The sequence below is a fragment of the Mus caroli genome, unplaced genomic scaffold (genome assembly GCF_978045245.1).
Source record: "Mus caroli unplaced genomic scaffold, Mus_caroli_1 scaffold_5, whole genome shotgun sequence".
In the NCBI taxonomy this organism is placed as follows: domain Eukaryota; kingdom Metazoa; phylum Chordata; class Mammalia; order Rodentia; family Muridae; genus Mus; species Mus caroli.
This window is the reverse complement of record NW_028227260.1, coordinates 94,177,279-94,191,883: the sequence shown is the minus strand read 5'-3', so window position 1 is coordinate 94,191,883 and position 14,605 is coordinate 94,177,279. Positions and strand designations below refer to the sequence as shown.

General features: G+C 45.2%; 1 pseudogene; it reads right to left on the bottom strand.

The window, feature by feature from the left end:
- Positions 1 to 3,822: 3,822 nt before the first annotated feature.
- LOC147004694 (X-linked lymphocyte-regulated protein 5C-like) lies at positions 3,823 to 14,261 on the bottom strand (annotated as a pseudogene).
- Between the last annotated feature and the right edge of the window lie 344 nt (positions 14,262 to 14,605).

Below are 14,605 nucleotides of genomic sequence, written 5' to 3'. Positions count from 1 at the left end.
CACCTGCATATGTTATTTAATTTTTAGAAAAGATTTATTAATTTTTTTGTAGGCACTGTGTCTTTGTGCACTGTGTAAAGATTATCCTTGTATTAATCAAATGCTTATTTCCCTGCCCCTATACCTTGTTGCAATCCAGACCTGGCATTGTAATGCTTATCCCAAATATCTCCTATTTTAAGTTTGTGTAAACAACGCTCACTATTTATTCTCTGCCTTGTCAATAAAAGCGGGTAAGCTAATGATTGGGCAGAAGAGAGAATAGGGTGGGACTTCTGACATCCAGGGGAGGGGGAGAGAGAGAAGAAGAGTATTCAGACATGGAGAGGGTGAGGGGGGCCAACGCTGGGAAAACTCATCTGAAACCCAAAGGGAAGTCAAATAATAAAATGCAAGCATCTCAGGGATTTTGGCTGCGAGGTAGCTAGATTAGCCTAGAGGATTAGAATAGATCAAGATTTTGTCCTGTGAACCATGTTTAAATAAATATAGAAGTCTCAGTCTTATTGATTTGGGAGCTAGCCAGGGATATTGAGATACACTGCTGCTTTAAAAATACTATTAGAAATATATATACGATTGGATATTTTCTTTATTTACATTTCAAATGCTATCTCCTTTCCCAGTTCCCCACCCCCAGAAATGCCCCATCCCATCCCCTCTGCCCCCTGCTTCTATGAGGGTGTTCTCCCACTCACCCACTCCCACCTCCCCGCCTTGGCATTCCCAGACACTGGGGCATCAAGCCTTCACAGGACCAAGGGCCTCTCCTCCCATTGATGCATGACAAGGCTACATATGCAGCTGGAGCCATGGGTCCCTCCATGTGTACTCCTTGGTTGGTGGTTTATTCCCTGGGAGCTCTGGGGGATCTGGTTGGTGGATATTGTTGTTCTTCCTAAGGGGTTGCAAACCCCTTCAGCTCCTTCAGTTCTTTCTCTAACTCCTCTATTGGGGGCTGTTTCTTATATTGTTTCATATTGGTCTGGATGTGGTTGTCAGAGCAGGAAAGCTGTCCCTGGCCCTCACATGCTGCAGCGTCTGGAGAACAGGTTCTGTACCTCACCTGGGCAGTAACATTGGAACTGACTCTGATGGCAGGGGTGCAGGTGAGCCAGCCCTGAAGGTGTGAGCATAAAAGAGCTGGCCCAGCCTCTTGTCTGCCATGTGGCAGTGTCCCCTCTGCCCAACCCTTGCCATCTAGGGCAGGTGGGAAACCTGACACTGGGGTCATGATAGCAGGAGACCCTACCTGATGCAGCACTCAGGATAGGAGACCCTGTGCCTTGCTTGGACAGCATAGTAGAGCTGGCCCTGGTTATGGGGTTGCAGGTGAGCCAGCTCCAAAGGTGAGAGAGCACAGGAGAGCCAACCCTGTTTCTTATCTGCTGGACAATGGTGCAGATGAGGGAGAGACATCCCTTTTCTCCTCCCTCATCCTTCATCATCTGTGGCAGAAAGGAAAGCTGGCCTAGGATTATGAATGGGAGAACGGGCCATGTCCCTCACTAACTGTAGTACTCAGGAGAGCAGGCCCTGCACCTCGCCTGGGCAACAGGTTAGAGCTGGTTCTGTTTGTAGGGGTTGCTGGTGAGCCAGTGCCAAGGGTGTGAGAGCAGGAGAGCTGACCAGTTCAGATACCTCTCAGGCCCAGATCCAGTGCTTTCAACTGGTCCACCCCAACATCTATTCCATCAATGAACTGCTGGAGTGCATAAAGTGGCCGGTCCTACAGATCCAAAACTACAGGATCTCCATGGCATAGGGCAACAACAATAGGATATCTGAGGAGTCCCAGTGTGAGGATCCAGTATTGATAGACTAGCAGAAGTCAGAGACCTTGTACCAGACTGAGCCATTGCAATGAACATTTTCAATCAAAGAAGTGTGGACAAAATGGAATAATGTGGGACAGAGACACTGTGACACTACAGCTTCTGAGAGATGTTTTTCGCTGTTAAGTGGGGAGGTTATAAGGATGGAGGGTGAGTATGAGGGAAGGGAGAGATGAGTGGGGTTGGGGGTACATGGCATGAAGTTTTAAAAGAACCAATAAAAAGTTTGAAAAATCATTTAAAAAGGAATTCTATTGGATGGTTAACAGGGCTCAGGAACAGGGCTTAGTGGAAGGATCAGTGGTAAGCATGGGGAGAGATTCTATTGGTGGAGGATGCAAAGTGCATAGGGTTTCTTTCATAAGAATGGGTCCCATTTACTGACAAAGTTCAGGATTAGTACCTAACAATGCTCAGGATTTTGAGGGGATTCGGATGGAGGCTGGCTGCTAATAGAATAGCAAAGGATCACCAGATTGTTTTACCACAATCACTGGGGTTCCAAGTGATCAGGCACCATTCATTTCCTTTGGTTGAAGAAAAAGGTCTGCATGTTTGACAATCCTGGTTTCTCCAATGCTTGCTCTAAGCTGTGCTTACAATAGCAGCTCCATCTTGAAGACACTGCAGGTGGTGTCCAGTATATCACCAATCATGATCCCCTGGACAAGTGGCAGGCCTTGTCCTCTTGAGGGCTTCCACTGTGGAACTCTCCTATAAACCACCAAATCATGTTTAGTAATATATACAAAACAAACAAACAAATAAATCTAGCTCACCAAATCCAGATAAAAGATGAAGCAATTAAAGTGTGCTGAACAGGGCTCAACAGTTGAACTCACTTGCTGCTGTTCCACAAGACCCAAGTTCAGGTAGCATCACCCACTTTGAGTAGCTCAAGATCACCTGTAACTCAAGCCCCAGGGGAACTCAGGCCCTCTTCTGGCCTTCATGGGTACTGACACACCCATGGGAATATGCTCACAGAGACTCAAAAGTACACACATGAAAACAAAACCCCCAAAACCTCAAATGTGCGGAACACAGATTCTAAAGCATTCATTTTAATAAATACAGCATAGGACAAGGATAAGAGAATGAAGGACTAAGGAGTTAGACAAACACACACATACAGGCAGACGGACTTGATGAATAGTAGACACTCCAAGGAGAACCCTAGAAAACACTCCTGTAAACACCCATCCAAAACCCTGGAGCCACAAACTCTTACACAGATACACGCTGAGAAAATGCTTTCATCCATAGGTAAGGGCAGGTATCTTTCAACCAGACTGGAAGACAGCTTTGAAATGAGTCTGCGTGTCTTTGGGAAATGCCACATCCCCACAACTAGCACAGGCCCAACACACTAGGATCTGGCTCCTCTGTGGGAATCGTGTGAAGAAGAGTGTTTTTTAACACTTCTGAGCACACAAACATGAGTGTGTTCAGCAAGTCTCAGTGGCATGTTGGCTTGATTTTCCCATTGCAATGGAACGGTCTCTGTGACCTCATGAATAACTGAAAGCATGCACAGAAAAATGGGTCCCATCTTTATTAATTTCTTCCTAAAATAAGTAAGGTAACGTTCACTTTGGAAAAGTGACAGAGAACCAGCCACAAAGTCAAATGACATTTGCTTCCAAAATGTAATTGCCACGACTGGGCAGAACGTATCTCCCTTGCTGTCATGGGCCTGGATGATCCACACTTAACTGTCCTCGCTACTCACAGAGCCGCTGGGAGTTCACTCAATGGTTAACAGTGTCTCAGTCTCAATTGTAACAAACAAAGTAAAGAGAAAGGAGCTGCACTGACTACTACCAGCATCTTCTTAGCATGGCAGAAAATATACCAAAGAGAATGTGATCACCAATATCAAAGCTAATTACTTTTCCCACAAATTGAGAAAGGGCCATTCATTCTGTCTCCTGCTTTTAGAGACGCATGGTGTGACATATGGGTGTGTTCTGTTCACAAGTGTAATCTACCGGGTCTTCAAAAATGTGTCACACATATCTTTAGCGTTTTCAAGCTTGGTTTCTCTATAGCTGTCTGTAAAATCTTCATTTGCTGCTGGGTTATAAACTGAAATAGAGGAAATCAATGATAAAATGTCAGCAAAACTGAACATCCAACCCAGCTGCTTACAGCAGTTGCTTCCCATGCTGTTTTGTGAGTTTTATCATTCATGATCAAAGTTGAAGACATGACCTTCAATACCAAAAACAACATGACAATGTCTGACCTGTCACAGAGGGAATCATTCTGTCCCATCTGGGCAAAATTCCCATGAAAGAACTACTCATTTTGAAATTAATCTAAGATCCATCTAATCTGTAGACTTCCACTTCAACAAAATAAAGTAAAAATCTAAGTTCTATTGTGGCCCAGGTTTCATAAAGTACTAATCTTTTCATCAAATGGAATAGGCGTGCAGACTAGCTTCCACGGGAACACATCTCTCCAAAGGAGTTTTTCACCTAAACCTCCCTCATCAGTCAGTGACTCCCCACATTGTGCCACCCCATGAACTACATTACCACCAAATAAGAATGACAGAGCAGCTCTCAAGCTCTTTCTTCTCTAGGCATCTTGCTCCCTCTCTCCTCCCTCCCTTCTTCTCTCTCTCCATGTGACCATGGCCTTCCCTTCCCTTCCCTTCCCTTCCCTTCCCTTCCCTTCCCTTCCCTTCCCTTCCCTTCCCTTCCCTTCCCTTCCCTTCCCTTCCCTTCTCTCTCCCTCTTCCTCTCTCTGTCTCTGACTTTCTACAATAAAGCTCTAAAACCATGGACCTTCTCTGCTCATTGAGATCTGCTGCATTAGAGCAAAGGAGCTGGTGCTGGTCTCCCTCTAATGAGTCTAACCTCCTGCTGGGAGGTCTTCCTGTGCTCAGGCCCCAGCTGCAGCCACAGCCAACCCTCCCACCTACCAACCTAGCAGCCTGAGCTAGCCAGACTGGTCACCAAGAAAATATCAAGGGAAGAAAATAAGAGAAATGTGAAGGTTAGAGGAGAGAATGAATTTGCTGCTGGACGGATCAGCACCCACCTTACAGAAATTCAAAAAGTGTCTTACAGTACAACCTGAAGGACTTGCTAGGTCTTTCAGCACCAGGAGAGATGCAAGTGTGAGTCCTCCCCAGTCTCACTGTATCTTACTCAGCATCTCACTATGTCACTCCTGGGCTGCTCTACTGTGGGCTTGTTTTTCCCCAGGACATTTAGTCTGTCCTCAGAGACACTGTTCCAGAAGCCAAAGCAAAAGGAGAGATAACTAACTCTGGCTTGATTTCTGGTGGAGAAACACTTTCTCATGCTTGAGGCTGTCTATTTAAAAACAGTGAATTAGATTTAAGGCATACTCCTTGCCTATGTTTCTACTGCTATTAAGTATTTTGCAAGAATTGTATTACTCCCTAAGAATCTATGTTATTTCTTCTCATATTTCCTGCAAAAGATGAGTTCAATATTTCATCTATTCTCATTTAATGTTAATGCTCTTTTATGCTCAGCTATTAGAAGAACCTTTATGCATGTGTTGTGTATATGTGTATGCATGTACTTATGTGTTCATGTGTGTACATGTGTGTGTATGTATATGGTTTATTTTTCTTCACTAAAGTGTTTGTAAAACCCTCTCCATATCTTTAACCACTTAGAAAGCAATCTTTCCTCTTTCTATTATGTGAGTCTGGTTTGACCTTTTAGTTGAGAAATAATCAAAATTTACTTCTGTGTGTGTGTGTGTGTGTGTGTGTTTAAATTCATGCTCTGTGTTGTCTAATTTTCAAGATAAAAAGAGAGGCAGGATATGAGCTATGTCTGTATTTAAACATTTAAGGTGACTTTTCTATTCAACCATGAAACATTTTAGCTTCTAAGATGATCCTTAATGCTGTCTAGGTCCCTGTCCGCATGTACACCATGGTCACAAATCACTGCCTCCTAAGTCCTTTGCACTGACATTGTGGAGACCCACCCAGCTCGTGAGGTTTCAAACATAAACAAGGACTTTAATAGCAACTGGGTTAGAGGTTGTGCCTATGATATTTTGGGTAAGAAAAAATATGTCTACCTTCTGCCCTTGTCCTAAGAACTTGCCTAAACTAAATTTAAAAGCATTTAAAGACAACATAACATTGAGTATGTGGTACGGTTATTATTGATAACTCTTACATAAGTCTACAGTGAAAAAGATTAAGTGCAACAGAAAGAAATAGAAAATGTCCAGTTGGAAAGAAAAAGAGCACCGGGGAGCTTAATTGGGAAGCCACAGCTTATGCTAAAAGAGAGGCTTCTATTGTTAAGATTAGTCCCATTGAGTAGGGGTTTCTTTCTCTTCTTTGGAGCAACAAGAGCTGTGCCCCAAGTGCAAGGCTCTGACCAACTAAGCTTCCAAATGTCTCTCTCTCTCAGAATGTGTGTGAGAGAGAGAGAGAGAGAGAGAATATAAAAAGAGAGAGAGAGAGAGAGAGAGAGTGAGAGAGAGAGAGAGAGAGAGAGAGAGAGAGAGAGAGAGAGAATATAAAGCATTTAATTTCCTCCAGAAAACAGCAGCATCTGGTACAAAAATGATGAGAGAGGGGGAGGGCGGGAGGGAGGGAGGGAGGGAGAGAGAGAGAGAGGGAGAATGAGAGAGAGAGAGAGAGAGAGAGAGAGAGAGAGAGAGAGAGAGAGAGAGAGAGAGAGAGAGAATATAAAGCATTTAATTTCTTCCAGAAAACAGCAGCATCTGGTACAAAAATGATTTAAATGTGTCAAGGTCCATCCCAAGCCACCAGTCAAACTTGGCTATGTTGTTCACATGGTGCTGGCTTCGGAAGCATGCAAGAAGAAAGAGTATGGTCGCCATGGATTCTTCTTCTGGGGTTTCAGAGAGACATTGGATCCAGGTAAATTATGGCAGTGCTAAAGTCACTGTGAGAAGAGGGGCCTGGGAAGCCATTGTGTTAAGCTATAAAAGGAAAACCTGAATTTCAAGGGAGATTCCAAGCTACTGAAGATACCTGAGACATCTGCAAAGGAGTGCTACATAGGGAGTTGAGCCAGCCAATGTGTGTTATAGGCAGGAAAGCCAAAGGGTCTAAGCTGTCTAAATCCTTAGGAACTCAAGTCTTAAACATCTGACACCAATGTGCAGAGTTTGGTGCCTGCTCTGCTGGATTTTGGTCTTGATTGAGCCATTATTTTCTTAATATTTCCCCTTTCTTCTATTTTGGAGAGAGAATATATATTTTGTGCCACTGTATGTTGGAAGATTGCAATTTGCTTTTTCATTTTACAGGGCATTACAGTTAAGAGACTTTGGATTTTTTGCATAATGTTGAGTCTGTGGGGATTTAGCAAATGCATTATAATATTGTCATGAGCCAGTGGAGGTCAGAGAGTGGAATAAGATGGTTTGAACATGAAATGGTCCCCCATAGGCACCGTTATTTGAACATTGGTTCCTTATTCAGTGTTGCTGTTTGGGGACCCTTTAGGAGATACAGCCTTGCTGAAAAAAGAACCCTCTTCCAGTTCAGTTTATCTGCTTTGTATTTGTGGTTAAAGTTTTGCTCTCTCATCTCCCTACCCTGGCAGCCTACTGCCATGCCTCCTTCACCTCTGTGATCACCTTTGGAACTATAAGCCCAAGTAAACTCTTCTAGAAGGTTAAAAAAAAAAGAATGACCGAGCAGACGAATAGCAACCATATATCAGCTCCTGCTGTCGAGCATTCCCCAGCAACAAAAATTTCAAGAGCTGAAACCATTCAATATATAGGTCTAGAAGGCAGGGTTTCTCCACCAGTCTGACTTTACTTCTAGGAAACTGAGGCAGACAAGTTAATGATTTTCCTGAGTTTTCAAAATGAGCAAGCCTTAGGACTATGGCTGCATCCCAATCAGTGGGTCTTGGAGAACACGCTCCTCACCGCCAGACTGGAATCTGTCTCCATCTCCCTCAGTCAGAATCCCCAGGGGAAATCTCTGTCCTCCACCAGGAAGAAAGGACCCCCCCCAGAGACAGCACTGAGTCCAGTTACTTGCCCCCCCAAGCCCATTCTCATCTCCAGGCTAAAGGTGACTCAATCACCGTCGCAGGTCCATCACTGCATGGGAACCTTTCCGTCTTCTCCTCAGGGACAGGGCCGGTCTGAACTCCAACCACACTGGCAGCTAAGTCTCCACCTGCCCCTCCACAGCCCCATGAACTGCTCTCACTCCACATCCCTGATCACTGTGTCAGAAGGCTATGTGGGGCCCTCCTACTCTTGGCATCAGCACTGTGTCCATCCTGAAGGGTCCAATCTCAGGATACAATCCCATACCTCCTCCTGCACTCTGCAGACAGTACCTGCTCATCCCCCCACACCTGTACCACGCAGGCTCCTAACCCATCATTACCCTTGTCATCTTCCCACAGAAGGGAAACAAAAATAAACCAAGTCACGGAGGATGGCCAGTCTCTCCCCTCCACATCAACCACCCTCCTGGTCTCCCAGAGCTCATGTCCTGTCCCTTCCCTCCAGACCTGCTGTAGGAAGCCCTGCCACTAGGGAAACTGACACAGCAGAGGATCTGTTGCTAGCTGAGACTGCCACTCACACTGAAGTACTCTTCTTGGTCCCTTGTGCTGTCCACCTCATGCAGCCAATTCTGGTAAACGGACCCAAACCTTTCACAGTACAGAGACTTAAGCTGCTGCCTGTAAAACACAGTACCGATTACATAGCATGGTCACACTGGGTGAGGGTAAGCCAATGACAAGCACTCATAATTTTGAAACAGGAGCTAGGAGCAAAAGAGAAATGGGGCATGAATTACACTGATTTATGAGAGTCAGAAATGTGACTCTCAGTCCAGGAGAATTTTGTCTTAAGCTGCTACCAGAGGCATCGTTTCACATGTCTTCCCTCTCCAACACTGAGGATGCATTTGTGCAGACCTCTCCCAAGATCACACTTCTGGCTTAAAATTAGACTCATCTTCCCTTCCCCTTATGGAGTAACCTATAAATTCTGAGAGCCTGAGTCCATGTCCTGAAGGCAACATACCCTACAGTGTTGTACAGACAGAAAGTGTGCACAGAACACTTTCCACGTGTGGGACTTACAACAGAGAACTCTGGTGATATCTCGTAATAGGTACAGTTTTGTAGACCATAGAGGACTGGCCTTCTGTTATCTGAGAGGGGAGAAATGGCTGTCTTGACAGTCTTGCAGCTGACCCATCTGAGTTCCATAAAGGGGGGGGGGGTCCCATTGGCTATGAATAGGACCAGGTCATAGAGAAAAAGGCAGTGCTCCAGAGATCCCATCAGCTATTCCATTCTGTGCAAGACCAAGATGGCAGACAGGGTGACTCAGGAAGAAGAGTAAAGGCTGTCTACGGGTGCTCAGAATGTTACCTTGACTTCTGCTGAGCTTTCAAAATACTCTGGAGGTTTTCATTCAGGCTTCTGAAAGAGGCATTTACATCCTTTTCAAACTGCTTCCTCTTTTCCATAAGAAATCCGGTACCATCACCTGTGTGAGTAGGGAAAAGGCATCACTTTAAGTCAAATATACAGAGGAAGAAGAACAGTTGGTTCATCCCAGACACACCACCTACAGGACAGCATGAATAACTATGCGTCTGCATCAGTTGTCTTTTTTATTTTTTTAAGACAGGTTCTCTTGTAGCCCAAGCTGGTCTCAAACTTGCTATGTAACTGAGGCCAACCTCAAGTTCCTGATTCTGTCTCTACTTCGTAAGTGCTAGAAATACAGGCAGGGGGCATCCTGCTTGACTAAAGAATGCCACTGACAAACAATTTTCTGGACATGTCAAAACCCAAGCAGTTCCTCTGCCACCAGAAAGAGCAATGCTGTCAGACTTCCTTGCTTGTATGAGCTGACTCTACTCTCTGGCTAAGAATTGATGATGGCTCTCTAGTAATGCTGTCTGGGTCCACCTATACAAGTGAATAAAACCTGCCTCGGTTGGAGGGGCATGTGGCACACTAGCGTTGTTACAATAGACGACAGAAAACAAGCTAGTGTGGCATGCACAATGTGCACAATACAATCTATCTCACTTTTCTTCCTAGTCCTGCCTTCAGAGTTCCCTGACAGGTTTCTAAATGTCTACAGACTAAAGGCTATTGTACCAGCTCTCCTTTAGCAGGGGTTCCTGGAGGAGAGCAACTTTGGAAAGCCAGAAAAAATGACTTGCTTCAGAACTTGAAAGCAAGCTGTTGAAATCTGACATACCACTCCTGCAGTGAGTTAAAGAGCAGAGATTTATCTGTTCGCCCATCATCTCTAGTGACACTCTTCATTGATGGTAGCAGGAAGCAGGAACAGGAAGCAGAAAGCAGGAAGCAGGAATCTCTCCCCACAGCCTGGGCCACAGCTACAACATTTCCCCTGCTCACATCAGCAACTTAAAACCTTGGATAGCAAAAAATCTTCTCAAGAATAAAATAACCACTGGTGGAAGCACCATGACTGACTTAAAGCTGTACAACAGAACAATTGTGAGAAAAACTGCATGGTACTGATATAGCGACAGACAAGTAGACCAATGGAATAGAATTGAAGACCCAGAGATGAACCCACACACCTATGGACTCTTGATCTTTGACAAGGCAGCTAAAACCATCCAGTGGAAAAAAGACAGCATTTTCAACAAATGGTGCTGGCACAACTGGCGGTTATCATGTAGAAGAATACGAATTGATCCATTCCTATCTCCTTGTACTAAGGTCAAATCTAAGTGTATTAAGGAACTCCACATAAAGCCAGAGTCACTGAAACTTATAGAGGAGAAAGTAGGGAAAAGCCTTGAAGATATGGGTACAGGGGAAAAATTCCTGAATAGAACAGCAATGGCTTGATGGTAAGATCGAGAATTGATAAATGGGACCTCATAAAGTTGCAAAGCTTCTGCAAGGCAAAAGACACCGTCAATAAGACAAAAAGACCACCAACAGATTGGGAAAAGATCTTTACCTATCCTAAATTAGATAGGGGACTAATATCCAATACATATATAAAGAACTCAAGAAGGTAGACTCCAGAAAATCAAATAACCCCATTAAAAATGGGGCTCAGAACTGAACATGAATTCTCACCTGAGGAATACCGAATGGCAATAGAAGCACCTGAAAAAATGTTCAACATCCTTAATCATCAGGGAAATACAAATCAAAACAATTCTGAGATTCCACCTCACACCAGTTAGAATGGCTAAGATCAAAAATTCAGGTGACAGCAGATGCTGGTGAGGATGTGGAGAAAGAGGAACATTCCTCCATTGTTGGTGGGATTGCAAGCTTGTACAACCACTCTGGAAATCAGTCTGGCAGTTCCTCAGAAAATTGGACATAATACTACCAGAGGATCCAGCAATATCTCTCCTGGAAATATATGCAGAAGATGTTCCAACCCATTAGAAGGACACATGCTCCACTATGTTCATAGCAGCCTTATTTATAATAGCCAGAAGCTGGAAAGAACCCAGATGCCCCTTAACAGAGGAATGGATACAGAAAATGTGGTACATTTACACAATGGAGTACTACTCAGCTATTAAAAAGAATGAATTTATGAAATTCCTAGGCAAATGGATGGACCTGGAGAGCTTCATCCTGAGTGAGATAACGCAATCACAAAGGAACTCACACAATATGTACTCACTGATAAGTGGATATTAGCCCAGAAACTTAGGATACCCAAGATATAAGATACAATTTGCCAAACGCATGATACTGAAGAAGGAAGACCAAAGTGAGGACACTTTCCATTCTTAGAATTGGGAAAAAAACACCCATGGAAGGAGTTACAAAGACAAAGTTTGGAGCTGAGATGAAAGGATGGACCATCTAGAGACTGCCATATCCAGGGATCCATCCCATAAGCAGCTTCCAAACACTGACACCATTGCATACACTAGCAAGATTGTGCTGAAAGAACCTAGATATAGCTGTCTCTTGTGAGACTATGCCGGGGCCTAGCAAACACAGAAGTGGATGCTCACAGTCAGCTATTGGATGGATCACATGGCCCCCAATGGAGGAGCTAGAGAAAGTACCCAAGGAGCTAAAGGGATCTGCAACTCTATAGGTAGAACAACAATATGAACTAACCAGTACCCCCCAGAGCTTGTGTCTCTAGCTGCATATGAATCAGAAGATGGCCTAGTCAGCCATCAGTGGAAAGAGAGACCCATTGGTTGTGCAAACATTATATGCCTCAGTACAGGGGAACACCAGGGCCAAAAAGTGGGTGAGGGTGGGTGGGGGAGTGGGTGAGGGAGCGTGTGGCAGACTTTTGGGATAGCATTGGAAATGTAAAAGAAATAAATACTCACTTAAAAAAAAAGGAAAAAAAGCCGGGCGTGGTGGCACACGCCTTTAATCCCAGCACTCGGGAGGCAGAGGCAGGCGGCTTTCTGTGTTCGAGGCCAGCCTGGTCTACAGAGTGATTTCCAGGACAGCCAGGGCTATACAGAGAAACCCTGTCTCGAAAAAAAAAAAAAAAAAAAAAAAAAAGGAAAAAAGAAAGTTAAGGTAAAGGTAACCCCCGAAGGCCAAAGGACAACTTACTCTTCGGAAATATCCTCTGAGCCACAGAACTGTTCCAGAGCTGTGTTGTCTCTCAGTGACCACATTCTCAGTGTTCTTAAGTCAGAGGATTGGAAAGAAAGGTCTGGGACTACCAAGTTCTGCTCAAACCTACCTTTGAAATCCTGTTTTCTCCTCTGAACAGGCTCCCTGTGGGAAAGACAACACAGAAATCTTAATTGAGGACAAGCATCCTAAGTTTGCTTTGAAGGGAAAGGAAAGAGGCTTGCTGTATTGCAGAGGCTAGAGCTCATGTGGGGTAAAGTCGGGTTTTCCTCTCTGGGTCAATAATTTTATTCCTTTGTCCTTGTTTTCGTACTGAGCCAAAGTGTCCTTTGCAGATAGATAAGTATGGGTGCATGGCTAAGGGTTATATCCTGGAGCACAAGTGACTGAAAGCCTACTGTATCCCCAGGAATCCCACCCCAGGCTGGGTTTGAGCAACTCAAGGGAAATCGCAACCCAGGTGTTCCCTGCCCAACTGCAGGCAGCTGCACAGAAGTAGGGGATTTTATATTAAACGTTCACCGGGATCCTTTCACAGTGCAGCACAGAGTTTCATAAAGGCGTATTCACCCAAGTGTCCTGCACTCCAGCCACACTCACTCTCCTCCTTCCTCAAATCCCTCCTGCAGCTATTCCTCCTACATCACCCAGATAGTGTCTCCTCAACTTTTCTGCCAGGTGACCGTGTGCCACCCCCAGAGTCTGCCTCGAACCACCTCCCCTCAACTCCTGCAAACCTTCCCCTCAACTGGGTATTGCCCGCCTCTTGACACTCTCCCCTCTGAGTTCAGGTTGTATCATTTTATGGACCTACTTGTAATCCAGGATCCTCAGAGGAGAGAAAACAGGCAGCAGTAGTCGCTTTGAAGTTGGCCTATTTCACTTAACACACACACACACGAACACACAGACACAACACATGCACGTGCACACACACACACACACACACACACCTGACACTTAGATCCCTTTCCTGATGTTGGCCTATTCCACTTAATAGCATCCCCAGACACCCATCTTCCCCCACCACTTAGATCCACTTCCTGAGAGAGGGAACTTTTTGCTTTTTTTATCTGCATACAACCACACTGAAACTACCTCACGTGGGGAAGACTAACCCTTGAAGACAACACCTGGCCTCTTGCATGTCTGATCCTGAAGAATGGCTGCCCATCCCACTGGTACCAACTGCTGGTTTGTCTGCTGCATGGAGGGGGAAGGAAAAACCTTTGCAAATGAAGCATGTTGCTCTCATCATCCTGCATGGGAAACAGCTCCACTCGAGAGTTGGTTGAGCCCAGATCCAACACAAAGGTTTAGAAGCAGTCTTCCAGGAACTCACACCCCTCCCCCTCCACAGGTGAAACTGGGCTTGGCCCTAGTCTAGGGACAGCAGGTACATGGACCTGTTCAAGCCTTACAAGAAAATTCCCTGTGACCCCTGGGCTTCTTCAGAGGCATGTTGGTCTCTGTGAGCTTTGTATCTGTCTCTGCCAGGGGCTGAGAATGTCACGTGGGATGGAAACCTAGAGCATGCTTGAGAATTAGAGGCCAGAGTCTGATTTCCCCACCACCCCATCCTGTCCTCCATGCCCACCCAGCTGCAATACCATGGAATTGCCTGATGAGTATCAGACTGCCCCATGTTCTGTGTGCCAAGTAGTAGAGCGTCCCCACGGTTGGGCCCAGCCCCATAAGCCCCATATCAGTTGTTACCAGGGTTGACTGCATCTGAGTTCTTGGAGTCATCTGATGGGAGGGTCTTATCGACTCTCTGGTGCTTGCCACTTTTCTTCATGGCCTTCTGTTCCTTGTCTGACATGGCTGGAACCTTCCTGGGTCAGACAGGACTCCTGAAAGTAAAGACACTGAATTTCATGACCCTAAATGAAAACATGGACCAGGACTCCACAGGATGTGGCCAAATGTGCTGGAGCAAAGAGGAGGTGGGGAATGTGACATCAATATCCTGCCAGGTCCAATCACATCCTGTCCCATTTTTCTGGCTGAACACAGAGCTCTCCACAGCCCAGTAGCCCTCGGTCTCAGCTCTTTCTCCTGATTTCTTGTCACTAGGCTAGGACAAGCTGGACTAGACCCCTAGATCCAATGTTGGTGTCTAGTCACAAACACCAATCCACCAGTGGCCACTGAAGTCACTGGAGCCGTGCC